Source organism: Salmo salar, chromosome ssa01 (assembly GCF_905237065.1).
Source record: "Salmo salar chromosome ssa01, Ssal_v3.1, whole genome shotgun sequence".
Lineage (NCBI taxonomy): Eukaryota > Metazoa > Chordata > Actinopteri > Salmoniformes > Salmonidae > Salmo > Salmo salar.
The window spans coordinates 47,905,622-47,933,322 of record NC_059442.1 but is presented as its reverse complement, the minus strand read 5'-3'; the positions used below and the strand labels follow the sequence as shown (position 1 = coordinate 47,933,322).

The window sequence follows — 27,701 nt, the reverse complement described above, 5'->3', positions numbered from 1 at the left end:
GGACACCAAGGAACTTGAAGCTCTCAACCTGCTCCACTACATCCCCGTCGATGAGAATGGGGGCGTGCTTGGGCTTCTTTTTCCTGTTGTCCACAAGCATCTCCTTTGTCTTGATCACGTGGAGGGAGGAGAGGTTGTTGTCCTGGCACTACACGGCCAGGTCTCTTACCACCTCGCTATAGGCTGTCTCGTCGTTGTCGGTGATCAGGCCTTCCACTGTTGTGCCATCGGCAAACTTAATGATGGTGTTGGAGTCGTGCCTGGCCGTGCAGTCATGAGTGAACAGAGAGTACAGGAGGGGATTGAGCAAGCACCCCTGAGGGGCCCTGTCTTGAGTATCAGCGTGGCGGCTGTGTTGTTACCTACTCTTACCACCTGGGGGAGGCCCGTCAGGGAGTCCAGGATCGAGGTTGCAGAGGGAGGTGTTTAGTCCCAGGGTCCTTAGCTTACTGATGAGCTTTGAAGGCACTATGGTGTTGAACGCTGAGCTGTAGTCAATGAATAGCATTCTCACATTAGTGTTCATTTTGTCCAGGTGGAAAATGGCTGTGTGGAGTACAATAGAGATTGCATCATCTGTGGATCTGTTAGGGCGGTATGCAAATTGGAGTGGGTCTAGGGTTTTTGGGATAATGGTGTTGATGTGAGCCATGACCAGCCTTTCTAAGCACTTCATGGCTTCAGACGTGAATGCTACGGTTCAGTAGTCATTTAGGCAGGTTACCTTGGTGTTCTTGGGCACAGGGACTATGGTGGTCTGCTTAAAACATGGTCCACACTGTTGCTCTCAGCAGCCTCTTCAGAGTCTTCCAGAATGCTTGCTACTCTTCTCCAGGAAATTCAAAATGGTAACAAAGGTCTTTCACTGAAAACTTACACTAAATTGGCTGGACTCCATTCTTCCATTGACGACCTGAAATCCTCCCTGAATTATCTCCTTTTGAGAACGACTGAGGCTGAGTTACACATTAGCACAGTTGAAGATACCGTCACTCGACATGACCAGGTTATGAAACAGGTGCAGAAGGACAATGTCGATCTCAAAAACAATGTGGACCAGATGGAGAACTAGAGCAGACGCAGCAATATTGAAGGAGGACAGCGATGGCCGTGACCCCGTCCGTTTCTTCACTCATTGGATCCCTGATGTCCTAGGCATAACCAACTTCACCAAGCCGCTGTAAATCGAACAGGCCCACAGAACCTTAACAACAAAACCCCCACGAGCCGCCCTGATCAGGTTCCTTCATTTCCAGGACAGGGAGAAGATACTGCAACTTGCAAGAGCCAAAGGGGACATCACCATCGATGGCAAGAGGGTCAGCCCTTTCCCGGATATGAGCGCGGATCTCGCCAGACGTTGCAAACGGTTCAAACCAGTCGCCAAAGCCCTGAAGGAGAAGAACATCACCGGCTACCTCATTCACCCTGCGCGGATGAAAGTTTAGCACAATGACCGAAGCCATCTCTTCGACACACCGGGAGAAGGGTTTACTTTTCTCAAAGACCTGAACCGCATTTGATTCACAAAGGTCTATCCTTGGAATTTGATGCAGTTTATTGTTTTTTTTCTTGTTTGTGCTGTCCTGGGACTGAATGTCTATTTGGAATTTGGATCTGTTTACCCTGCGATTCGGTCGCTACAGTTGATTTGGACATTTTCAACTAACAGTTATTTTTCCTGTGGTGAGTTGTATTACATTTACAGGAGAGTATATTTTATTTTGACAATATCCACTGGACGAAGCAAATTAGTAGCCTTTGGCCCATTGCTTTTCCCTCCATTTATGTTTCTCCTCTTCTCCTGAAAAGAGACTCAAGCAGCTCTTATTGTTGACAGTAAAATATTCAGCCATAAATGTCTATTCACAACATTTGTTTTCAACATAGAGAGCTCGTAGGTTTTAGTTTATGCCAAAGTTTAGCTAGTAAAAGCAAGATGGAAAGTGAGCAATAATGTATCTCTACAAGTGTTTTCCTGTTTGATGGTTGGGATTGTGGTTTTAGTCCAACAATCAGAGTGGATGGGGTTTATGTATTTATTTTTCTAAGTTTAACATTGATTCCTTCCTAAATTGACACACAGGTCACTGAAACATTACCTGACTATTTACATATGAGTGATTACCGATCACTGCACCTGCACATAGCCCATCTGTTACTAGCCCATCCAACTACCTCATCCCCATACTGTATTTATTTATTTATCTTGCTCCTTTGCACCCCAGTATCTCTACTTGCACATTCATCTTCTGCACATCTACCATTCCAGTGTTTAATTGCTATATTGTAATTACTTTCCCACCATGGCCTATTTATTGCCTTACCTCCCTTATCCTACCTCATTTGCACATACTGTATATAGACTTTTTCTACTGTATTATTGACTGTATGTTTGTTTATTCCATGTGTAACTCTGTGTTGTTGTATGTGTCGAACTGCTTTGCTTTATCTTGGCCAGGTCACAGTTGCAAATGAGAACTTGTTCTCAACTAGCCAACCTGGTTAAATAAAGGTGAAATAAAAAATTACCATTTGGTTATATATTTGAAACTCAACCCATGCTTAATCCACAAAAATATGTCACATTCAACGTAAAAGGTCCTAACAGCCCGGTTAAGAGGAAAATATTCTATACATACCTTAAGAAATGAAAGACTGACATTGTGTTCTTACAAGAAACATATCTTACAGAAGAACAGAACAGAATAAATTAAAAAGGGAATGGGTAGGACAAGTTTTTGCATCCTTAACTCTAGACACATCCCCTTCTGTGTGAGCAACATGTCTGATCCCTCAGGCAGGTTTGTTTTGGTGCAGGGGCAAATATATTCGGGGTCTTGGACCTATTGAATATTTATGCTCCTAACTTCGATGACCATATGTTTATTCAGAATGTCTTCCTTCAGGTTGCTTAAGCACCACCAGGATGGCTACTGGCTAGAGGAGATTTCTGTTAAGATACAGTTTTTGATAGGTTCTCTGATAAACCCTCCCCTCTTACCAAGGCCACCAATCTCACCATGTCATTTATGAAGGATCTCAATTTACTAGACATCTGGAGACCGATGCACCCACAGGATAGGGCCTACTCTTTTTATTCACACCCACACACATAGATAACTTTTTGCTATCAACCCAACTGTTTCATTGAGTGTTAGATACCGATTATCTCCCCAGATTGCTCCTCTGGTATTATCAATCTCCATTCCTACTAAGGAAAATGTAGCATATAGATGTAGACTACATTCTACACTCCTGAAGCAACCTGAAATTTGTGCATTCATCAAAGATTAGATCAATATTTTTACTTTGACAAACAAAACCCTCCGCTCCTGACAGTTTCCTTCTTTGGGATGCATTGAAAGCCCATCTGAGGGTTGAAGAGAAAACATGGTGCTGAACTGAATGTACTTGACTCTGAAATCTCTGAGCTAGAGAAAACCTACCAAAGAGGCCTGACTAAAGACCTATACAGGCTAATGGTAAATAGAAAAAAAAGAAATATAATACTCTGAACACATATCAAGCTGAGAGGGCATCACAATCAAAACAGCGTTATTACGAGCTTGGAGAGAAAGCACACAAAGTACTGGCATGGCAACTGAAAGCAGAGGAAAGTAAGAGGACAATTAATGCTATAGAAACTCTTACTAATGAGATATCTTTCGACCCTACTAAAATGAATGATACTTTTAAGAAATATTACAAGGACTATACTTCCCAATCAAGTGATGATCTATCAGAGATCAACTCTTTTCTCTCCTCTCTCAACCTCCCATGCCTGTCAGAGGAAGACAGAGAGCGCCTGAGTGAACAGTTCTCAATCCCTGAATTGTTGGAGGCAATTAAATCTTTACTTTCTAATAAATCTCCTGGGGAGGATGGCTTCCCTCCAGGAGTTCTGTAAAGAATTTAAGGAGCTGTTGGTACCCTACCTTATGGAGGTACTTAAAACTGCTTTCCAGGGACTTTCTTTCAAACTGTGATTACAGTAATTCACAAGAAAGGGAAAAACCTGCTAAAGTGAGCCTTATATAGATCGATCTCTCTCCTTAATACATATTGTAAACTGGTCACCGCAATGCTATCTAAGAGACTGGAGTCATGCCTCCCCCTGTTGGTCAACCCAGATCAGACTAGCTTCATAATTAACAGATTGTCCTCCAATAATCTCAGAAGGTTCTTTGATATAATTCACCTTGCTAACAAAAACAAAATACCTAATGTCACAGCCAAAAAGGCCTTTGATAGGGTGGAATGGTGATATCTCTTTCGCGTTTTGGAAAAGTTTGGTTTAGGCATGGTGTTTGTAAACTTGATAAAATCCCTCTACAAATCTCCTACAGCTAGGATTAGCTAGGATTACTTCTTCCTCTTTCCCTCTCTATAGGGGAACAGACAGGGTTGCCCTGTTAGCCCTCACCTCTTCGCCCTCACCATCGAACCGTTGGCTGAGGCCATTAGAACGTGCCCTGACATACATGGCTTTGAGCTGGGCCCCCAGACCCATAAATTATCACTTTTTGCGGACGACCTTATCTTATTTCTAATGAATCCAGAACATTCCCTCTCGAACTTAGAGAACCTATTACAGTATTATATTTCTTTCTCTGGATATAAGGTCAATTTTGATAAAAGCACAATCTTACCGTTGTCTGTCTTTGACTATCATACCATCCAGGATAAGTTTCCTTTTAGATGGTTGCTTATGGGCTTCACATATTTGGGCATAATGATGGATGGTCACCTGAACAACCTCTATAAACTCAATCTGGCCTGCTTGTTGCAAAAGGTGGAGGGGTGACCTGTGTAAATGGATGGAATGGACTTGTCTCTCACTCTACTGGGTAGAATTGAATGTCCTGCCCAGATTTCTATATTTGTTTCAATCTCTCCACATCCCTGTACCCGCAGCATTCTTTTCCTCTCTCGACAAGCTGACCAGATGGTTTATCTGGCACAGTAAAACCCCTAGGGTTAGCCTGGACAAACTGACCCTTGATTACGGTCAAGGTGGCTTAATACTCCCCAATTTCAGAATGTATTACTGGGCTGCGCAGTCTAGATTTCGGGCAGAATTGTTTTACAAATGGGACATGAAATCTATAAAAACTATCACAGACAACACTTTTTTATGCATTCTGTCCTGGCATGGTGCAAACTGCATGAGCTGTTCAGACGAGAGGGATTTATTTCCCCCAAAACCCCTCTATGGAACAATAGATTGATTCCTATGTTTTTCCAGAATAGTAACTTTAGACCATGGTCTGACAAGGGTATCACTCTTCTGGAACATTGTTATGAGGAGGGAATTCTTATGTCCTTTGAACAGCTGAAACCGAAATACCACTTGTCTAACAACTTACCTACAACTACAACATTTTATTAGGGTGAATCTCAAGGGCCAATGGAACCTACCTAAGATGTCCCCTATTGAACAACTCTGACATGCAGACCAACCACTGTTCAAGACCATTTCCCATGTTTATGATGCTCTTATGTCAGGACTACCACTGCCTGAGCTACATAAACCCCGACTTAGATGGGAAAAAGATCTGGGTATTAATCTTGATGAGGGACTATGAAGTGACCTATGCAGGGATGGTGTTACATCCACATTGAACTCCAGATACAGACTGATCCAGTTTAATTTCCTCCATCAGCTCTATATCACCCCGTCTAGATTGCACAAGTTCAACCCTGATATCTCCTCTGTATGTTTTAGATGTGGCTCAGATGAAGGAACATTCCTCGATTCCACTTGGCAGTATTCAAAACTACACCGTTTCTGGCAAGGGGTATGAAATACCATATCCTCAATTCATGGGGTTGCATTCCCTTTATACCCAGAGGTCTGTCTACTGGGTAACTTTACTAATTCCAATCTTAGGCAAAGCCATACAATAAATCTAACAGAAATATTGGTAGCGATTGCCAAGAAATGTATTGCCTTGAAATGGAAATCAGATTGCAACTGGCAGGGGGGTATCGGAAGTTAATAGTTGTATCCCACTGGAGAAAATGACTTACTGCTTTGGTCACAAACACAAATTGCACTCACCTGAGACTAATGCAGATCCACTAAAGTTAACATTAGCTCTCTAACGGCACTTGATGTAAACAAAATCAAACACACCCAGTTTGGCAGTGCTCCTTGACTGTGCTTGTTTTCCGATATCCAAGGTGAAAATGGAGAACGAAGTTCTCCGAACTCGAATAAACAGAAAACGGATAAACGAGCAGTGGTATAGTTATCCATCTTCTTGTTTCATGTAGGATATCGGATGGCCACGATATACACAGAACTCAAAGGCAGGTTGCTTATCTTTTCTTTTATGGCTATCTTGAGGATTCAGTTCTTAAACATGGAAAATAACATGCATGTAAATGGTTGATATTATTTTTACATTTAAAGAATGCACAAATAAATAATTTATTGTTTCTACCATGCCCTAAGGCACATGCCAAATATGTTAAAAATAAACAACAACAAAAACATGATATACAGGGTTTCAAACACAGGCTTCAAGAAGATTTTATCTGATGTGTTTTTAAATGGATCTTATTACATATCTAATTTTCCATTACATATTTGCCATATCCACTGAGTATTAGGAACACCTGCCTAACATTTTACCCTCAGAACAGCCTCAATTCATCAAGATATGGACTCTACAAGTTGTCTAAAGTTCTCAAATCATGGAAATCATTCTATATTTCTATATTTCCAGTGAAGCTGGGCTGTCTATAATATATCTGAAGGCGCACAGGATGTTTTCCATGTCGACTGCACAGGTGAATACATGATAACAGCCATCCGTCTTCTATGGCTGTGTTTAACTTTAGAAACTCATCACTTATGAAGTACCTTGCCCTGCTGACACGTGGATCCTCCCCTGGTTGTGGTGTCGTCTCGTCAGGCGTAGGTAGTGTACATAAAAAAAACTGCACCACATTTCGGAGTTCCATGTTCAACTGACCTCTGACATTACACAAGCGAATAAATAAATCAATTGTTGTGTCGAAAATGTGCCTCAGGCACCCCTGAAGCTTTTTTCATGTTTTTCACATAATGCATTTTCTCCTCTGCAGTGAGTTCCTCATGCATCTGATTGACTATGTAGGCCGTTGTCGTCTGTACATATTTTAAATGAGTCAGGTTTCAGCAGGCGGTTTCCCTCCTTCCCACTTCGGCTAAAATGAAGTTGAATGTCATACCACACTTTATTCACCAAACCCTCAGTTGTTTCGGTGTCCAGAGCCTTGGATTGCTTGATGAGCGGCATGCTGTTTTCAGTTATGGCTGCGTGATGGGCAGCTTTGTCGCATCCTTCTTTCCTGAACTTTTTAATTGCGGCGACAAACACATTGTTGCTCATTGTGAGTTCTATGTTCTTCTATATATTTCATGCTAAACTGAGAGGGAGGTTGTTGATATGTTGGTTCAAACCAGCTCTGAATTCAGTGTAGCTGCAAATCCCATATTATTGGTTGCAATTCATGTTTCTCATTGTACCATAAAAATCCCGTAGGATGTTTTTCAGCTCCGTTTTTGTTGTATTTTCAAACTCACAATGTATCCCTTTTTCTACACACCAGTCAGTGAAGCAGGTTTGTTTGTCAGTGAAGCCCACTTTGTTTCACTGTGTTCTTTTAGTTTTGGTTTCTCTCAAGTTCATCTACACACTTATTTTCTACATGGGCATGTTGAACTGTTGTTGACATAGCCATTTTAGCATGGTGAAAAGCCTAAACTTCATAGTCATGGTGTTACATCTGCTCCTGCCACGCCCTCTACTGCTCATCCTGTGTCTCCTTGACCTGCCACCACTCCCTCTCCCACTCCCCCTCTCTCTGTGTGTGTGATTGTGTGGGCGAAGACAGGTGTGCTGAAGTCAGAACAGATCCCCACCAGCTGCAACCTGTTCCATAATCAAGACCTCTACAATACTCAGTCATGCCACTTCCACACTGCCAGATCGTAATCTCTGCTCAGTCAGTTTACGTTTCTAGCCGTTTGTTACTATTTAGAATCCTGTTGTGCCTGTTTTCCTTGCCTGACACGTTTTTTTTCTCTGCTACAGTTCTGACTGGTCCCTGTCTCCAGTCCCACGTCTCCTCATCCTGCTACTCTGCCCTGGTTTCCCCACTCTACTGCTCCCATGGATTCCCCTCCAGACCTGCTACCCTGTCCCAACCCCTCTCGCTACAGTCTCAGCTTCTGCACCTGGTTTCCTGCAACCCGCCCAAGCTTCCCCTGGCCTGCACTCCATCTCTCCCCTGTGTTTCAATAAATACCTTGGTTACTTCATCCCAGTCTCCTCGTCTGAGTCTGCTCTTGGGTTTCCCTGTTCCACTCCACGTAACACATGCTATACGGTCTCACATACACACGGCTGAATGCTGTTTTAGCCAATCACCATCCAATATTCAAACGACCCGGTTTATAATATGGTATGAATACTGTAGTATTCTCTGCAATAGTTTTGCGGACTAAAGTAAAAAAAATATGTAAATACTGTAATATTTACTGTAGTGTTTACAGTTAACTATAGTATAAATACTGTAGTAAAAGAACTGTAGTATATACTGTAGCGTTTTGCGGATTGTACATTTTATTCGATTTGTTTTCAGACTTTGCTGTAGTATTTACTATAGTGTTTTTGATTTATTATCTTTGACATAGAACTGGATGTTTTCTCCTTGAGGAAACCTACTGGAGAAACACTAAAAGAGCACATTTTCCATAACCGGTGTCACGTTTCCTTAAGGGAAGGGAAAAGGGGGCAGAGTCAAAAGCAGGAGACTGAGGTCCAGTAGTGCCGAAGTTTTATTGTCACCGTAACAAAGGTGGTCAAAAAGGCACAACACCCAAAAAGAGAGAATACGTTTCCACAAACGATAACGCACGGGGCGCAGCCCGGCAATACAATATAAATAGTACCAAGCTGAAAATCAGAAGCAGCGTAAACTCCTAACTGCCCCATGACATACAAACAATCTCGTACGAACAAAGAACACAAAGGAACAAACTAAATACCCCCCCCACTAATGACAGACAAGGAACAGGTGCAGAACTAGACAGACAAAAACCAAAGAACACAGAAACATAGATCGGTGGCAGCTAGTAGATCGGTGGCAGCTAGTAGACCGGCGACGACGACCGCCGAGCGCCGCCCGACCGAGGAGGGGCGCCTCCTTCTGTGGATACTGTGACAACCGGTAGGTAGTAGGACTGGGGGCCTGAATGGATAGTTCAGAGCCTCTGCTAATTTCTATAACCTGTATGAAACACAATATGGTCTGTACTTGGCATGTAGGTTTCTCACTAATGGGTGGCATAAATTGGGATATGTGGGAGGGGAATAGTCAGGCTATATGCAAATGAAATACTGTAGTATTTACTATAGTTGAAAAAGTGTAGTGTTTTTGCAGACATTACTGTGGTATTTACTATAGTATTCTACAGTATACTACAACATTCTATAGTAAGTATAACACATGATCAAGGGGTACTACAGTGTGTAGTATAGTATTCTACTGTTTACAACAGAATTCTATAGTAAGAACTGTAGTATTTTTTTCATGCTTGTGGTAAATGGTTGACATTTGACAGTATGCCAATGTTTATTGCTGGGGCGAACATATCCACAGCCAGCTCTGTACCCTTTGTGTCAGCCACACAGTTAGTGCTGTGCAAGAGCAAAAATCTGCACCCCCGTGGTTACCTAGGAACAGGAAACTGTGATATTAAGACCTTAAGGATATTTTTACCATGGTATCCACAGTTGTCACTGGCTTAGTGGGGACTCGGATCGACAGAGACGAGGGCTCTTGTGCCGACAGCACCACGCAGTCCCGGGAGCCCAGGCTCCTGTCCAGCCCAACCGACATCCACTATACTCGCCACATCCGCCCCAGTCAGCAGCTCTGCCTGTGGAGACCACCATGGAAATTATGTGTGGCCTAGGATTTGAAGCAGCAACCTTCTGGCTTCTGACCCACCTCTAAGTGATAATCGATGTATGGTGAGTATTTGGGTGTGCTTCGCCCAGGTGGGTGCAACACAATGGTGATGGATGAGATTAGTTATCCCTACAATGTAAGCCTAAAGCACTTCGATCACTTGCAAAAACACTTTATATATCCGTATTAGTTCAGTTTTATATTGTTCTCACTGATCTGTGACTGAGGGCAACTTCTACCAGGAGCTGACAGACACTAGATAGAGCAGAAAGAGATACGGATATTTACTGGACATACGGCCCTTTATTTCTCAATCATTCTTTGGGATGTATAACAATCCAGCTACCCCGGTTCCATTCTGTTATACGGCAGCTAGTCAGTGTGAGGTCCTTAATGGACAGTGGTGCTAATTCCCATCACTATAAACAGGGCAACATACTATGTGGGCTGTGGATCAAAGAATGTTTGCACTTTGTCATCCTTCAACCCTCTTCCAGATTCAGCATGGCACTGGGAGACCACACACACAAGCAAGATAGGGATTTAAGAAAAGGAGTGGACGTCCATCTTATCTGTCAACCATCCACACCTGCCCAGACAGTGAGCTCAGCTAGCTCACCTCTCTGTGGGGGTCAGGGCACCACTACCACAAACACTAAGCACAAATGGAGGCTTTCACTTCATCTAGGAGGCTTCAAAGCCCACAATTGATAGTTGAAAAATAAACTACACACAGTATATTATCAGTGCTCATAGTCTCTGGTGCCACCCAGTTCTGGTCGGCTGCCAAATAAGAAAAAGAGCTATCTGTCTTCTCCGTATTCATCGGAGGAGCCCAGAGGATCAGGGTGTTTGTGTGTGTGTGTGTGTGCTCTGGGCGGGTGAATCATTTCACTGCCTTGACTGAAAGATGAGTAGCGGTGAGAGGATGAAAGCAAGAAGTGTGTGTGTGTCTTACACTCAAACTTACAAGAGAAAAAGACTGACAGTCGACTCCATCTTCAACTCACTCTTTAAAGACCCCACCTGCAAAGCCACCCCCTCCCCAACCGACCACATCAAAGTCCCTCTAAGAGACGTTTCTGGGCAAACTCATCTGTGTTACCCGACGGGTGAATCTGACTCACTCTCAACACATCTGCCCTGTTTCCCATCATTCCCAACCCCTATCTGTCATCTCTGACAGTGGAGGTGTGAGGCTAAGGTGGCTCCATAACACCCTTTACTGTAAAGGAGGGAGGGGAGAAATGGAGGCAGGTAGGGAATCATCTTTTCCATTCAAGCCAAAAGGGGTTACTTACTTGTGAGGCAGCTGCTATGCTATTGATGTGCGGGGCCGTGACCCTGAAGATACAATAGAATGGTTGTGAAGGAGGTGAGGAAGGGGGGCTGGGTTTGTTTTTTAACTGCAGGCTTCAGCGCTCGCCACAGCGCCTCAGGCACATAGGTGCTGAAATGTATTTATTGTGTTAATATTTTTTATATTATTATTCTATTTATTTTTTGAGGGGTGGGGGTATTCTGCATTGTTGGTAAGGGCCCATAAGTAATCATTTCACTGTTAGTCTACACCTGTTGTTTACGAAGCATGTAAGAATTATAATTTGATTTGAATTGACATTGTATGGAAGGAAGTGAGTTATTTTACATATTAGGTGTGTGTGTGTGTGTGTGTGTGTGTGTGTGTGTGTGTGTGTGTGTGTGTGTGTGTGTGTTGCTTCACATTGTCTATTTCACCTCTGATTCGTTACAGCAGAACACATCAGAGGCTCTGTAGAAATCGGAATGCAAGTCTGGAATGGCCGGCGCTGGGTTGAAATTGGTCTTCACTGTAAGATATAGGAAACAGTATCTATATATACAGTGCCTTTGGAAAGTATTCAGACCCCTTTTTCCACAGTTTGTTAGGTTAAAACCTTATTTTAAAATTGATTAAATTGTTTCCCTCATCAATCTACCCATAATGACAAAGCAAAAACTGGTTTTTTGAAAGTTTTGCAAATTTATATAAAAAAAAGAAACTGAAATATCACATTTACATAAGTATTCAGACCCTTTACTCACTCTTCTTGGATATGACGCTACAAGCTTGGCACACCTGTATTTGGGGAGTTTCTCCATTCTTCTCTGCAGATCCTCTCAAGCTTTGTCAGGTTAGATGGAGAGCGTTGCTGCACAGCTATTTTCAGGTCTCTCCAGAGATGTTCGATCGGGTTCAAGTCTGGGCACTGGCAGGGCCACTCAAGGACATTCAGAGACTTGTCCCGAAGCCACTCCTTGGCTGTGTGCTTAGGGTTGTTGTCCTGTTGGAAGGTGAACCATCGCCCCAGTCTGAGATCCTGAGTGCTCTTGAGCAGGTTTTCCTCAAGGATCTCTCTGTACTTTGCTCCGTTCATCTTTGCCTCGACCTGACTAGTCTCCCAGTCCCTGCCGCTGAAAAACATCCCCACGTCATGATGCTGCCACCACCTTGCTTCACCGTAGAGATGGTAACAGGTTTCCTCTCTAGACCTGATGCTTGGCATTCAGGCCAAAGAGTTCAATCTTGGTTTCATTAGACCAGAGAATATTTTCTTTCATGGTCTGAGAGTCTTTAGGTGCCTTTTGGCAAACTCCAAGTGGGCTGTCATGTCTCTTTTACTGAGGAGTGGCTTCCGTCTGGCGCTTCTACCGTAAAGGCCTGATTGGTGGAGTGCTACAGAGATGGTTGTCCTTCTGGAAGGTTCTCCCATCTCCACAGAGGAACTTTAGAGCTCTGTCAGACTGACCACTGGGTTTTTGGTCACCTCCCTAACCAAGGCCATTCTCCCCCGATTGCCTAGTTTGGCCGGGCAGGCAACTCTAGGAAGAGTCTTGGTGGTTCCAAACTTCTTCCATTTAAGAATGATGGAGGCCACTGTGTTCTTGGGGACCTTCAATGCTGCAGAAATGTTTTGGTACCCTTCCCCATATCTGTGCCTCAACACAATCCTGTCTCATAGCTTTACGGACAATTCCTTCGACCTCATTACTTGGTTTTTGCTCTGACATGCACTGTCAACTGAGACCTTATATAGACAGGTGTGTGCCTTTCCAAATCATGTCCAATCAATTGAATTTACATCAGGTGGACTCCAATCAAGTTGTAGAAACATCTCAAGGATGATCAATGGAAACAGGATGCACCTGAGCTCAATTTCGAGTCTCATAGCAAAGGATCTGAATACTTATGTAAATAAGGTATTTGTTTTTTATATTTAATGCGTTTGCTAAAATAAAATAAACTGTCTTTGCTTTTTCATTATGGGGTATTGTTTTTAAAATCCATTTTAGAATAAGGCTATAATGTAACAAAATGTGAATATTTTCCAAAGGCACTGTATCCTACTCAAACGGTACAGTACATATCAGGTAAATGCTACCAGAGAACAATCCATTCCACTGCAGAATGCTGAAACAATGGAACAACTGAACAACTCCATTCACTGAGTTTGATAAAGGGCATAAGAGAAAGCTAGTGTTTACGGAAATATGTTGGTATAAAAAAAAGCTTACAGCACACACCAATGTTGATCCAACCAAGTGGACAAAATCCGAATTACGTAATTTATATGTTGTAAACTGGTTTCCTGGTTGTACAAGATTACAACCCGGTCTTTTATTATGATGACATCAAGACATTTGGGAAATACATATTTTGACTCTTATCCAGTCAGAGAACCAGTTAGTATTTTTTCTGGTTGCTAAAAAGACATCTAGAAAACTCCTTTTTACAATCAGTATACAAGCTAAGCATTTCCTGCTGGGAAAATCCCTCCCTATTGGACAATCAGCAACAATTCGAGTTAAACATAGTAAATAGTCCCTTTTAAACCTATATTGTATATTCAGATATATATCAAAACTAATATCTCGATTCATAAACAAAAATCACATACTTATCAGCTATAAATGGCAAAAATTACATTATTACTAATTTCCACAATTTCTGACGACACAGACTTTCCCTTTACAACTATATGCCAATCAGAAACTCGTTGATTTCTCTTTCAGTGGGTACAATGGCTTCCATGGGGTTCACTCTGCAGGCAAAGCTTAAGTGGATGAATGCTATAAAAAGCAGCCCTTTTAAATATCAAATTAGAATTTCCTGGACAAGAAAAAACAGCAGTGCCCAGAGAGGTGGCCTTACACATGCTCTGTTCTTGCGTGTGTGCGTATATTCCTCTATGTACAAGGTGTAAACCTATGCGTGCATGTGTGTTTGGGAAAGCATCAGTGGAAGGGTGAGCTGTATGTAGTCATGTTATTTTTACTCGTTATTGTTATTAACTGTGTATTTATGCCTCGTGTCACTATTTCTATTTTTATTTTATATCTTTATCTTTAAATCTGCATTGTTGGAAAACTAGGATCCGTAAGAAAGAATTTCACTGTTGTTTATGAAGCATGTGACAAATACAATTTAATTTGTAACCCTGTGCGTGTTTTTGAGGTGGTTATTCTCAGTGTATGTGTTGTATCCCAGTCTACACAGTGCATATTCATGACACTTAAACCTACATATTTTTTATCCAACATCATGTTATTCTGTGTATGTGTGTGTGTGGATGTACATGCAGTGAACTCCAAAAGTATTGGGACTGTGACCTTTTTTGAGAGAGAGGGGGGGGGGGATCTACCCCAGCACATTGGATTTGAACGATAATTAATTAGCTTTAATTTGAGGGTATTTTCATCCAAATCGGGTGAACCGTTTAGAAATTACAGCACTTTTACTACATCATCCCCCCATTTTAGGGGACCAAAAGAATTGGGACAAATGCACTTATACAGTGCCTTCAGATAGTATTGATATAGCCTTGATTTATTCCAGATTTTTTAGATACTTCTGTATTTCATTTTCAATACATTTGCAAATATTTCAAAAAACATGGTTTCACTTTGTCCTTATGGGGTATTGTGTGTAGATGGGTGAGGAACAATATAAATGTAATCCATTTTGAATTCAGGCTGTAACGCAACCAAAAATGTGGAATACATCAAGAGGTATAAATACTTTCTGAAGGCACTGTGTGTGTATTAAAGTAGTCAAAAGTTTAGTATTTGGTCTCAAAACTTGTGTTTCAGAAAATGTTGTTCCAAATAGAAATTAATGGTAAATAATGTATTGTGTCATTTTAGAGGGACTTTTATTGTAAATAAGAATAGAATGAAACGGTATCAACCATATCCACAACCATATCAACACCCCATTTGAATCCGTTCCAAAAATTCCATTCCAGTCATTACAATGAGCCCATCCTCCTATAGCTCCACCCACCAGCCTCCACTGGTTTCTAAACACTTCTACGTTAATGTGGTTGCTACCATGATTACGGATAGTCCTGAATGAATCGGGAATAATGATAAATGAGAAAGTTACAGACGCACAAATATCATTCCTCCAAGACCTCTCACCATTACAATAACAGGGGAGGTTAGCATTTTTGGGGGGAGTATGATATTTATGCCTCTAACTTTCTCACTCATCATTACTCAGGATTTATTAAGGATTACCAGTAATCATTATAGCATTCAGATTAATGTAGAAGGGTTTAGAAACATATTCTCTTCTTATTTACAATTAAAGTAACTCTAAAATGACACAATACATTATTTACCATTCATTTCTATTTGGCACAAAATAACTGTGTATGTGACTAATCTAAATATCTCCCTGCATATTTACTCTAAAGGCCTTTTGTATTCTTGCATGTCTGTGAAATAAAACCCTATTTTGTATCTGTGTGTGAGTATGTGATTGTGTATGTGTGTGGGTGTGCGTAAGTGAGCAGCTGCGTGGGTTTGCTCAGGGCTTTGGCCACCTCGCACTCTGAGGTGGATGCTGGGGCCTCTTTCAAGTAAAATAGGAAACAGCGTGTCACACACACAGACACAAACACATGATACAGATCATACCTTCCTTCCACTTTCCAAGGAGTTTCTGGATCAAAGAAACAACTCTCTTTCCTCTCTCTCCCCTCTCTCAATATCTGCCCCCTCTTCTCTTTCACAGCGGGTCTCAACTTAACTTCCATCTCTCAGCTCATTCTTTCTTTCTATCTCCCCCTCTCTGTCTTTTGTCTATCTCCTCTTTCTAGACTTTGCCCTTCCTTTCTCTCTGAATCTCTATCTCAAATACTGTACTCTGGTCCCTCTTTCTCTAATTCCTCCCACTCTCATCCTTCTCTCACTCTTTGTCTCTCTCATCTATGCTTGTGTATCGAAAAACAGTGTAAACTAAAGAGGCACCGCCAGTTCAGCTGTACGGCCAGCGCTATCACCCTCTTCCTCACCCCTATCTTGAGAACCATCTGCCATCTGTTCACATCGACCACATCACCAGAGGAGGATGTTCAACCACAGTCCAGAGCAATGCTTGTGAATTAGCTACAGTGCACAAAATTGCACAAACAATAACGTGTGCCCAATACACTTGACATTACAGCAGGGTTGGGGTCAACTCTATTCTAATTCAGTCAAATCAAGGTCACGACAGTAACAAATAATGGTAATACTGGACCTAGGCAAATCAAATCAGGAAGTAAAGGAAAATTTGCGTTGTAATTTCACTATAATTCCTGAGAATTGACTAAATGGTAATGGAGGACCCCAACCCTGCAGGGCAGACCCATAATAATCAACAAGTTCCTAATGTCTCAGTCAGTCATAACCATAAAGAGACAATGACTCGGCCCAAAGCCGGAAGTTTACATTCACTTAGGTTGGAGTCATTAAAACTCGTTTTTCAACCACTCCAAAAAAAAATATTGTTAACAAACTATAGTTTTGGCAAGTCAGTTAGGACATCTACTTTGTGCATGACACAAGTAATTTTTCCAACAATTGTAAACAGACAGATTATTTCACTTATAATTCACTGCATCACATTTCCAGTGGGTCAGAAGTTTACATAAACTAAGTTCACTCTGCCTTTAAACAGCTTGGAAAATTCCAGAAAATGATGTCATGGCTTTAGAATCTTCTGATAGGCTAATTTACATAATTTGAGTTAATTGGAGGTGTACCTGTGGATGTATTTCAAGGCCTACCTTCAAACTCAGTGCCTCTTTGCTTGACATTATGGGAAAATCAAAAGAAATCAGCCAAGACCTCAGAAAAGAAATTGTAGACCTCCACAAGTCTGGTTCATCCTTGGGAGCAATTTCCAAATGCCTGAAGGTACCACGTTCATCTGTACAAACAATAGTACGCAAGTATGAACACCATGGGACCACGTAGCCGTCATACCGCTCAGGAAGGAGACGTGTTCTGTCTCCTAGAGATGAATGTACTTTGGTGCGAAAGTGCAAATCAATCCCAGAACAACAGCAAAGTACCTGGTGAAGATGCTGGAGGAAACAGGTATCTATATCCACAGTAAAACGAGTCCTATATCGACATAACCTGAAGGGCCGCTCAGCAAGGAAGAAGCCACTGCTCCAAAACTGCCATAAAAAAGCCAGACTACGGTTTGCAACTGCACATGGGGACAAAGATCGTACTTTTTGGAGAAATGTCCCCTGGTCTGATGAAACAAAAATAGAACTGTTTGGCCATAATGATCATCGTTATGTTTGGAGGTAAAAGGGGGAAGCCGAAGAACAACATCCCAACCGTGAAGCACGGGGGTGGCAGCATCATGTTGTAGGGGTGCTTTGATTGCAGGAGGGAGTGGTGCACTTCACAAAATAGATGGCATCATGAGGAAGTAAAATGATGTGAATATATTGAAGCAACATCTCAAGACATCAATCAGGAAGTTAAAGCTTGGTCACAAATGGGTCTTCCAAATGGACAATGACCCCAAGCATACTTCCAAAGTTGTGGCAAAATGGCTTAAAGACAACAAAGTCAAGGTATTGGAGTGGCCATCACAAATCCCTGACCGCAATCCCATCAAAAATTTGTGGGCAGAACTGAAAAAGCATGTGCGAGCAAGGAGGCCTTTCAAACCTGACTCAGTTACACCAGCTCTGTCAGGAGGATTGGGCCAAAATTCACCCAACTTATTGTGGGAAGCCTGTGGAAGGCTATCCGAAGCATTTGACCCAAGTTAAACAATTTAAAGGCAATGCTACTAAATACTAATTGAGTGTATGTAAACTTCTGACCCACTGGGAATGCAATGAAATAAATAAAAGCTGAAATAAATCATTCTCTCTACTATTATTCTGACATTTCACATTCTTAAAATAAAGTGGTGATCCGAACTGACCTAAAACAGGGAATTTTTACTAGGATTAAATGTCAGGAATTGTGAAAAACTGAGTTTAAATGTATCTGGCTAAGGTGTAAGTAAACTTCCTACTTCAACTGTAAGCGCCAGACACAGTGCTAAATACTTAGCTGTTAGCTAATAGTCATCAGTCAGCCATTTTTCACTCCCGGTGTTGTGGAGAACAGCTGTAGTAGATGTGAAGAGAGAGGGTGGGTTAGAGGCACATCTGTTGTGGCAGATGTTTTGGTAACATCTATAAGAGATGTACATGTTCTGAGTCATGTCTGGAGGTGTTGTGAGTCTGGATGTGCATTCTAAATGGCACCCTATTCCCTATGCACTGTAAAAAGTGGGATGGCGCAGTTGTTCATGTGATGTGTTTTTACTGATTAGAATGATAGAAAATTCCGCTTTGGTTCATTCAACCTATTCTATTCTATTTGTCAGATTTTTTTATATTGAATGAAAGCTTCTGAATTGCTTTCAACACCTCATGCTCATGAGCATTGAATAGCAGTGGAGGCAGTGTAGTAGGCGTCAGCCTATCTGAAGAGTGGCTTATTGGGGGCGTGGATTTCAGTTAGTGCTTTTTGCCCACTTGTAAGAGTGACATTCCAGTTAATGTGGCCTATTGTATTTGTTTTTCAAGCTGGAACTTGTACACTGTCAGTATCTGTAATGATACAGTACTTGCATAATTGCATGTGATACTAAAGAGCCTGATAAGGTTTCTAAGTTAAGTTATCCATAGCTTGGTTATGATATTGCAGTTACTAAATGTGAAGGTCTTCTGTAAAAAGTAAGTTGAAGTATTTCTTTGGGGTTGATCCAAAAAGAAATTTTTAACAGTGTGAGCCGTGGTCAAAAGTAGTGCACTATATTGGGAATAGGATCCCATTTGCAACACAACCTGGGTCTTTTGGTCTGTCGGGTTGGCTGAGCTGCGTGTATTTGTAATTGCCATCCTCCAATGTATTTGCATGCACACACACACACACCACACACACACAGAGCAGAGTTTTTGAAAACTGTAATGATGAGAGACAGAAATGTAGGGATGGAGAAAGTGATAGAGAAAGAAAGAGAAGGCAGGTGTTTCAAAGAGGCAGAAGAGGAGAATGAGAGAAGTAGAGAAAAAGGAGGGATCGGGGCTGAAAGAGAGAAATACTGTAAGCACAGTCTGTATGTGTACACAATGGGAGACAGAAGAGCTGGTTTCAAGTGCAGTGCGCAGTAGGTGTTTATTGGTAAAGGACCACAGGAGGAGACAGGTAGCTGGGTCCAGGGACAGGCAGAAGGTCATACACAGGGTGTCCAAAAAGGCAACAGTACAGGCAGGGAAAAGGCTAGTAACGTTGTCTGGTAGATCAGGCAGTAAATTGATAACAGGAAATCCAATAGGCTAAAGTACAGGCAGGGAATAGGCAAAAGGCATCGTTTGTGAGGCAGGCCAAAACTATCATACACAGGAGGATTAAATTACGGGGGAAAAAAACAGCGCTCCGGATAGAAGTGTCACAAAACAAACAACACCTCTCAATGATGGGGTGCAAATAACTGAACTAAATATTGTGTGATAATGACATACAGGTGTGTGAACAAGTGATCAGAATTCAGGTGATTGGGATCTGGAGAGTGAGCTGCGTTCAGGGATCTATGTGTTTGAGAGTGTGAGTTGGAAGCAGACGTTACACAGTCTCTAACACACACACACACACACACACACACACACACACACACACACACACACACACACACACACACACACACACACACACACACACAGGTCACTGGGGGTGTTTGGAGAGGGTTTAATAATAGGCTCTAATTGTGTCTGGTAAGAAAATAGCAAAGTTGCTTCTTGAACAGATAGCAGAAAAGAAAGAGAGATGGAGAGAGATAGAAGCAGAGGGAAAGAGAGAGTGAAATAGGGAGAGAGAGAGAGAAGGTAAGAGTTAGAAAAAAAGAAAAAAAAAGGGAGAGAGATAGTAAGAGAAAGCGCTTTGGATGGATGCATTACCCCTTACAGGTTCATCTAATTGCCCCCATCTTTCTAATGAGGTAGAGTGAAAGGATATAGAGACAGAGATGGAGAGATGGAGAATAAACAACATATTAATTTGTTGGTGGAAAAGGACACACAGGCAAAAAAAGAAATACATATTCAGCGTATGATTTTTTTATCAAAACAGTGCGTCACAATGAAAGCAATCCCATTGGGCTGTATAGTACATACTGTACACAGTAAATCCATACATAAATATCTTACAAAATTATTCAATCTTTGAAGAATTATTTCAGTGATTATATTTGAAGCTACACCAAGTTTAGATAATGAAAAAGCAAGAAGCAGGACCGCAACCATGGAGAGTTATTTCTACATATCTGTTTAACTTTTCATCCTTGAGGAAATTTCCCGAGGTGTCATATGCGTAAGCCCGGCAGCAGCGAGCCCACCGGGTGGGAGGGGGGACATTCACGTAATCCACTAGCACTGCAATCATCACTATCACTTCACAGTGGCTCCTTTCGCTCCATGCAGTGATGCCAATTAGCGCCTTGGTAGAGGGAGTTTATTGGCTGATTGGCATAATCCATGCAGAGGTGTATGATATCAGGGGTGGCATGTCTGAGATGGCGTGCGGTGCCATATGGGTTGCCCAGATTGCCCATCTGTGGTTGAGTGCCTGTTACGGCATGCTGGTGATGGTTACTAATAACGGGCCTCTGACACCAGGGCCAGATGTTCCTGGATGTCCCAACTCCCCAGATGTCTGTGTGACCCCGACACAGTCCAAGAATAGATCGGGGTGCTAATGATGATAGAGCGTCGTGGCCTACATCCAGATGTACCGTTGTTTTCCAAGACAGACAGACAGACAAACAGACTTAGATAGTACGAAGACAGACGTCCAGACTGACCTGGGCCAGGAGCTGGGCCTGCCGGGAGGTGTTCGGGCTGACTTCCAGCTGGCACACCAGCACCTTGGCATGGATCAGGGCTGACAGGGCCCGCCACAGATCCTTGCCAACCACCAGCAGGTTGGCGCCGGCCACAATCACAATGGCGATCTCCCCTGCGGACGTGACACAACTGGAAGTGGCCCAATGGAAAGATGATGACGGGACAGAAAGCTCACTCGCCCTTGCATACGACAACATATGTATGTGTGTTTCTGTTTGTGTCTTCTCTGCGTATATTGTAAAATTAGCCAGGACTCCCTTTATATCTGCATCTGTATCCACAAAATAAATACATTTCCTGGATTCAGTTCGAACGGAAATGACCATAGACCATTGTTTTCAACGAGAATCTTTATCTATTCAACCTCGTTCAAATCTGTTGGTGCCCACATGCATTGGTTAGTGTACTTTCTTCCATGCCAACTGATTCCATTTGTTAGCCTATTTTCTGCCATACTGACTGATTCTGGATCATCCCCAGTTCTAGACATAACTATTTCTATTTAAACGTCTTAGCAGGCCTGGAAGCAGTTGCTAAAAGATCATAGTCAAACATCTTCCTACACACAATTACTCCATGTGCTACCTGTTTACTGCTTTTTTGTCTTTGTATGGAGACCTAATTAGGACATGAGGATCAATACATTGTCTTCTAGCTAGCTTAATAGGCTATATCACACTTGGTAGCATTATAAAAATCAAATCAAACGTTATTTGTCACATGCGCCGAATAAAAAAAGTGTAGACTTTACCGTGAAATGTTTACTTACAAGCCCTTAACCAACAGTGCAGTTCAAGAAGTGTTAAGAAAATATTTACCAAGTAGACTAAAATAAAAAAGTAACACAATAACAATAACAATAAGGAGGTTTTCTACAGGGGGCATCGGTACCGAGTTAGTGTGCGGGGGTACAGATTAGTTGAGGTTATTTGTACATGTAGGTGGGGATGAAGTGACTATGCATAGATAATAACAACGAGTAGCAGCAGTGTACAAAAGGGAGGGGGGTCAATGTAAATTGTCCGGTGGCGATTTTATTAGTTGTTCAGCAGTCTTATGGCTTGGGGGTAGAAGCAGTTGAGGATCCTCTTGGTCCTAGACTTGGCGCTCCGGTACTGCTTGCCTTGCAGTAGCAGAGAAAACAGTCTATAACTTGGGTGACTGGAGTCTCTGACAATTTTATGGGCTTTCCTCTGACATGCCTATTCTATAGGTCCTGGATGGCAGCTACAGAGGACTGTTCGCACTACCCTCTGTAGCGCCTTACGGTCGGATGCCGAGCAGTTGCCATACCAGGCGGTGATGCAACCGGTCAGGATGCTCTCGGTGGTGCAGCTGTAGAACCTTTTGAGGATCTGGGGACCCATGCCAAATCTTTTCAGTCTCCTGGGGGGGAAAAGGTTTTGTCGTACCCTCTTCACGACTGTCTTGGTATGTTTGGACCATGATAGTTCGTTGGTGATGTGGACACCAAGAAACTTGAAACTCTCGACCCGCTCCACTACAGCCCCATCGATGTTAATGGGGGCCTGTTCGGCCCGCCTTTTCCTATAGTCCACAATCAGCTCCTTAGTCTTGCACACATTGCACAGAGTGCTCTGTAGTTTGCAGAGTTTTATTTTTGCTAAGCATATCTTTTGACCACCAGAACTTGGTCCAGAACAATCGGATGTGTGTCTGTTTCTATCTGTGTACCTCAGCAGGATTCTCCAGATTTACGCCTATTCACACACACACACTCAAGCAGTGCACTCACCCACATATCAGCACCTGGTTCTATTTGCAGACATAGACGCAGATATAGAGAGAGCCCAAGCTAATTTTACACTCTGTGGTGAGTAGGGTTTATATGGAAGTAGTAGAGTGGTGCTTGCTAATCCTTTCCCCATTCAGATGCACCTAGTGTGTTTATGTGTGTCTGTTTGTATGTTAGTACACATCCAACGAATCATGCTCCTAAGTAAAGCATATGTACAGTATGTGTGTGTCTGAGTGTGTAACCAAGTACGTGCACATTCGATGAGTGAGTGATTGTGTGTATGTTATTTGTTGGGGGGGGGTGGATAACATTCCAACAGGGCCTACTGCCCTTGTTTACCTGCATCGTTGACAATGACAGAGGCAGAACCAGTGGCAGCGTCAGCCATCTGCCCCACAAAGTCTAGAGAGGGAGAAAAAAATTAGAAACATTAAGCATTTCAATACATATAATGTAACCATTCATTTCTAATCGTTTGACACTTTTGGGACTATTCCATTGGTTCAGTTATGCTGCGCAACCTCAATTTTAAACCAAGCATAAGAAAACGTACTATTTCGATCAAGGTCTGGGATGATGCATGCCATGAAATCACGTCTATCTGTTCAGTTTTAAGCTAGTTTTGAAATAAGTTTTGGTGTTCCAACCTGTGGATACACCATTGTCCTTGAAATTCAGAATTTAGTTTTCTCCAAAGTCTTTGCCAACCTGAAAGAAAAATGTCATGATGAAACTTTGAAAACACTGATCTAAGCCATACATGAGAAATCAACAGAATTGGTTGTATTTTCTTGTACCCCGCTGGCATACTGGCAAAGTGCCGTCACTCAACACAAACACATGCACACACACACACACACACACACACATATCGACACACACAAACACACACACACACATGGCCATTGCGCCAAGCCTTCAAGATATGACGATCCCACCCGTCCGACGCCTCCTCATGTCCACCTCTCCTCCCTCATCCTCCCCACTTCCCTCCATCCGCTCTGGGATGTCCACATCATAAACTCACTCGGGGGGCATCAACGGGGTCCCCACCTCGCCCTCAGGCTCCCCACTTTTATCCTACGCTTTCAAACAAGAAGCCAAAGAGGCATCTGTGCCCTAACTGCCTATGATGTGTAGTATGCAGCGGTAGTAGCACTACAGTGGCAGCCTTGGCCCCCTTTTTGTTTGAAGTGCGGCCTTCCTCCTTCGATGTTTCTTAAAAGCCTAGGCATCTAGTTTTGGGCTGTGCCCATGCCTGGAGAGCCGCTCTTGCGTTGTACTTGCATATCGATCTGGCCCTTTGTTCTTTACAGAGGTGGGGCTTCAGCTACTTTGGTGAAAGTTTTTCATGCTGTGCTGTGCCTAGCTGATTAGAAACCTTGGGTTGGATGTATGGGAATAATGGGTGTTTGAAGGAGAGTGGTGTTTGGGTGTGTGTTATCTGTGTGTAATGGTAAAGATCAAGAGAGAATGAGGGCCAGGGCGTTGACAGGTGGGGTGAGAGGAGGTCGGCATGACTAAGGTAAAATAGTAATCGACTGGTTGGTAGGTAAGTAGATACATTTCAAATTGTATTTGTCACATGCGCCGAATACAACAGGTGTAGACCTTACTGCGGAATGCTTATATATATATATATATATATTTTTTTTTTTTTAAGTATTTGATCCCCTGCTGATTTTGTACGTTTGCCCACTTACAAAGAAATGATCAGTCTATACGGATCCTTTCTTTGTCAGTGGGCAAACGTACAAAATCAGCAGGGGATCAAATACTTTTTTCCCCCACTCTCTCTATATATATATATATATATATATAGATAGAGAGAGAGAGAGAGAGAGAGAGAGAGAGAGAGAGAGAGAGAGAGAGAGAGAGAGAGAGAGAGAGAGAGAGAGAGAGAGAGAGAGAGAGAGAGAGAGAGAGAGAGAGAGAGAGAGAGAGAGAGAGAGAGAGAGAGAGACTATCACAGTGTCATACCTTGCATACCATGGCAGTTTCGGCTTCTATTCTAGCTGCCAGAATACACTGGTTTGACCCTATGCCTCTGAAACCGATGAAGAACTTGTCAGAAACCCAGCCAAAAACCCCAAACAGCAAGCAATGCAGGTGTAGAAGCACGGTGGCTAGGAACAACTCCCTAGAAAGGCCGAAACCTAGAGAGGAACCAGGCTGTGAGGGGTGGCCAGTCCTCTTCTGGCTGTGCCGGGTGGAGATTATAACAGAACATGGCCAAGATGTTCAAATGTTCATAAATGGCCGGCATGCTCAAATAATAATAATTACAGTAGTTGTCGAGGGTGCAACAGGTCAGCACCTCAGGAGTAAATGTCAGTTGGCTTTTCATAGCGGATCAATGAGAGTATCTCTACCGCTCCTGCTGTCTTTAGAGACTTGAAAACAGCAGGTCTAGGACAGGTAGCACGTCCGGTGAACAGGTCAGGGTTCCATAGCCGCAGGCAGAACAGTTGAAACTGGAGCAGCAGCACGGCCAGGTGGACTGGGGACAGCAAGGAGTCATCATGCCAGGTAGTCCTGAGGCATGGTCCTAGTGCCCAGGTCCCCCGAGAGAGAGAAAGAAAGAAAGAATTAGAGAGAGCATACTGGAGAAATACTCCAGATATAACAGACTGACCCTGGCCCCCCGACACATAAACTACTGCAGCATAAATACTGGAGGCTGAGACAGGAGGGGTCAGGAGACACTGTGGCCCCATCCGATGATACCCCCGGACAGGGCCAAACAGGCAGTATATAACCCCACCCACTTTGCCAAAGCACAGCCTCCACACCACTAGAGTGATATCTTTAACCACCAACTTACCATCCTGAGACAAGGCTGAGTATAGCCTACAAAGATCTCCGCTACGGCACAACCCATGGGGGGGCGACAACCCAGACAGGAAGACCACGTCAGTGACTCAACCCACTCAAGTGACTCACCCCTCCTAGGGACGGCATGGAAGAGCACCAGTAAGCCAGTGACTTGGCCCCTGTAATAGGGTTAGAGGCAGAGAATCCCAGTGGAGAGAGGGGAACCGGCTAGGCAGAGACAGCAAGGGCAGTTCGTTGCTCCAGTGCCTTTCCGTTCACCTTCACACTCCTGGGCCAGACTACACTCAATCATAGGACCTACTGAAGAGATGACTCTTGTGACCACGGATGGTCTCTCCCGCCTTGGGTAGCCTTGGTGCCTGGCAGAGGGAGAAATAGCACAGGTCAAAATATCCCTCACAGACTTATAATACAACACTTTATTAAAAAGTTTAAAAGTAACTTACAAAAGCTATGACACGGGTTCAATGATATGTCCATTATTGAGACAGAAATAATTGTTCTCTGGTGATATGATCTCTGCCAAGACCCAAACCACAACTGCTTTGATTTAACTATGTCAGTGCCAATGCCAGTAATGCCTGACTCACTACAGGGTTGGGCCATGCTTTCCACCGCCCTCTCTCCACCAGGCTACCACCCTACGGGCTGGTGATGTCAGAGAGAGTTGTCTGTCTGCTTTCTCCTCTGTCTGCTTTCTCCTCTAACAGAGACTCACCAGGCGACTTCAGGGTCACAGCAGGTTGGCAAGAACAGGGTAAATAACTTGTTTTTCACCATGACCCTTAGCTATTATCGACATTTGGTTATTGATAAAGTGTGTGTGTGTACTTACTATAGTAAACTGTAGTATACTGTAGAATGCTATACTACACACTGTAGTATACCTCAATCATGTGTAGTACTTACTATAGAATTCTGTAGTATACTGTAGAACACTATTGTAAATGCTAGGGTATACTACAGACTGCCAAAACTCTACAGTAAATACGACAGAAATGTCTATATAAGGTCCCACAGTTGACAGTGGATGTCAGAGCAAAAACCAAGCCATGAGGTCAAAGGAATTGTCCGTAGAGCTCCAAGACAGGATTGTGTCGAGGCACAGATCTGGGAAAGGGTACCAAATCATTTCTGCGGCATTGAAGGTCCCCAAGAACACAGTGGCCTCCATCATTGGAAGAAGTTTGGAACCACCAAGACTCTTCCTAGAGCTGGTTACCCGGCCAAACTGAGCAATCGGGGGAGAAGGGCCTTGGTCAGGGAGGTGACCAAGAACCCAATGGTCACGCTGACAGAGCTCCAGAAGAGATATGGTACATTATAAACAAGTCTAGCTGTTTGGTCGTTAAAACCTCTTACATCTAGACGTTCCGCTAGCGGAACACCTGCTCCAATATCCAATGATAGGCGTGGCGCGAATTACAAATTCCTCAAAAATACAAAAACTTCAATTTTTCAAACATATGACTATTTCACAGCATTTTAAAGATAAGACTCTCCTTTATCTAACCACACTGTCCGATTTCAAAAAGGCTTTACAGCGAAAGCAAAACATTAGATTATGTCAGCAGAGTACCAAGCCAGAAATAATCAGACACCCATTTTTCAAGCTAGCATATAATGTCACAAAAACCCAGAAGACAGCTAAATGCAGCACTAACCTTTGATGATCTTCATCAGATGACACACCTAGGACATTATGTTATACAATACATGCATGTTTTGTTCAATCAAGTTCATATTTATATCAAAAAACAGCTTTTTACATTAGCATGTGACGTTCAGAACTAGCATACCCCCCGCAAACTTCCGGGGAATTTGCTAACAATTTACTAAATTACTCATGATAAACGTTCACAAAAAGCATAACAATCATTTTAAGAATTATAGATACAGAACTCCTCTATGCACTCGATATGTCCGATTTT

The 27,701-nt window shown here is 42.7% G+C and overlaps 1 pseudogene; it reads right to left on the bottom strand.

Moving 5' to 3' along the window:
- LOC106602852 (ribokinase-like) overlaps positions 1–27,701 on the bottom strand; it is an 81,815-nt pseudogene that overhangs the window by 31,454 nt on the left and 22,660 nt on the right.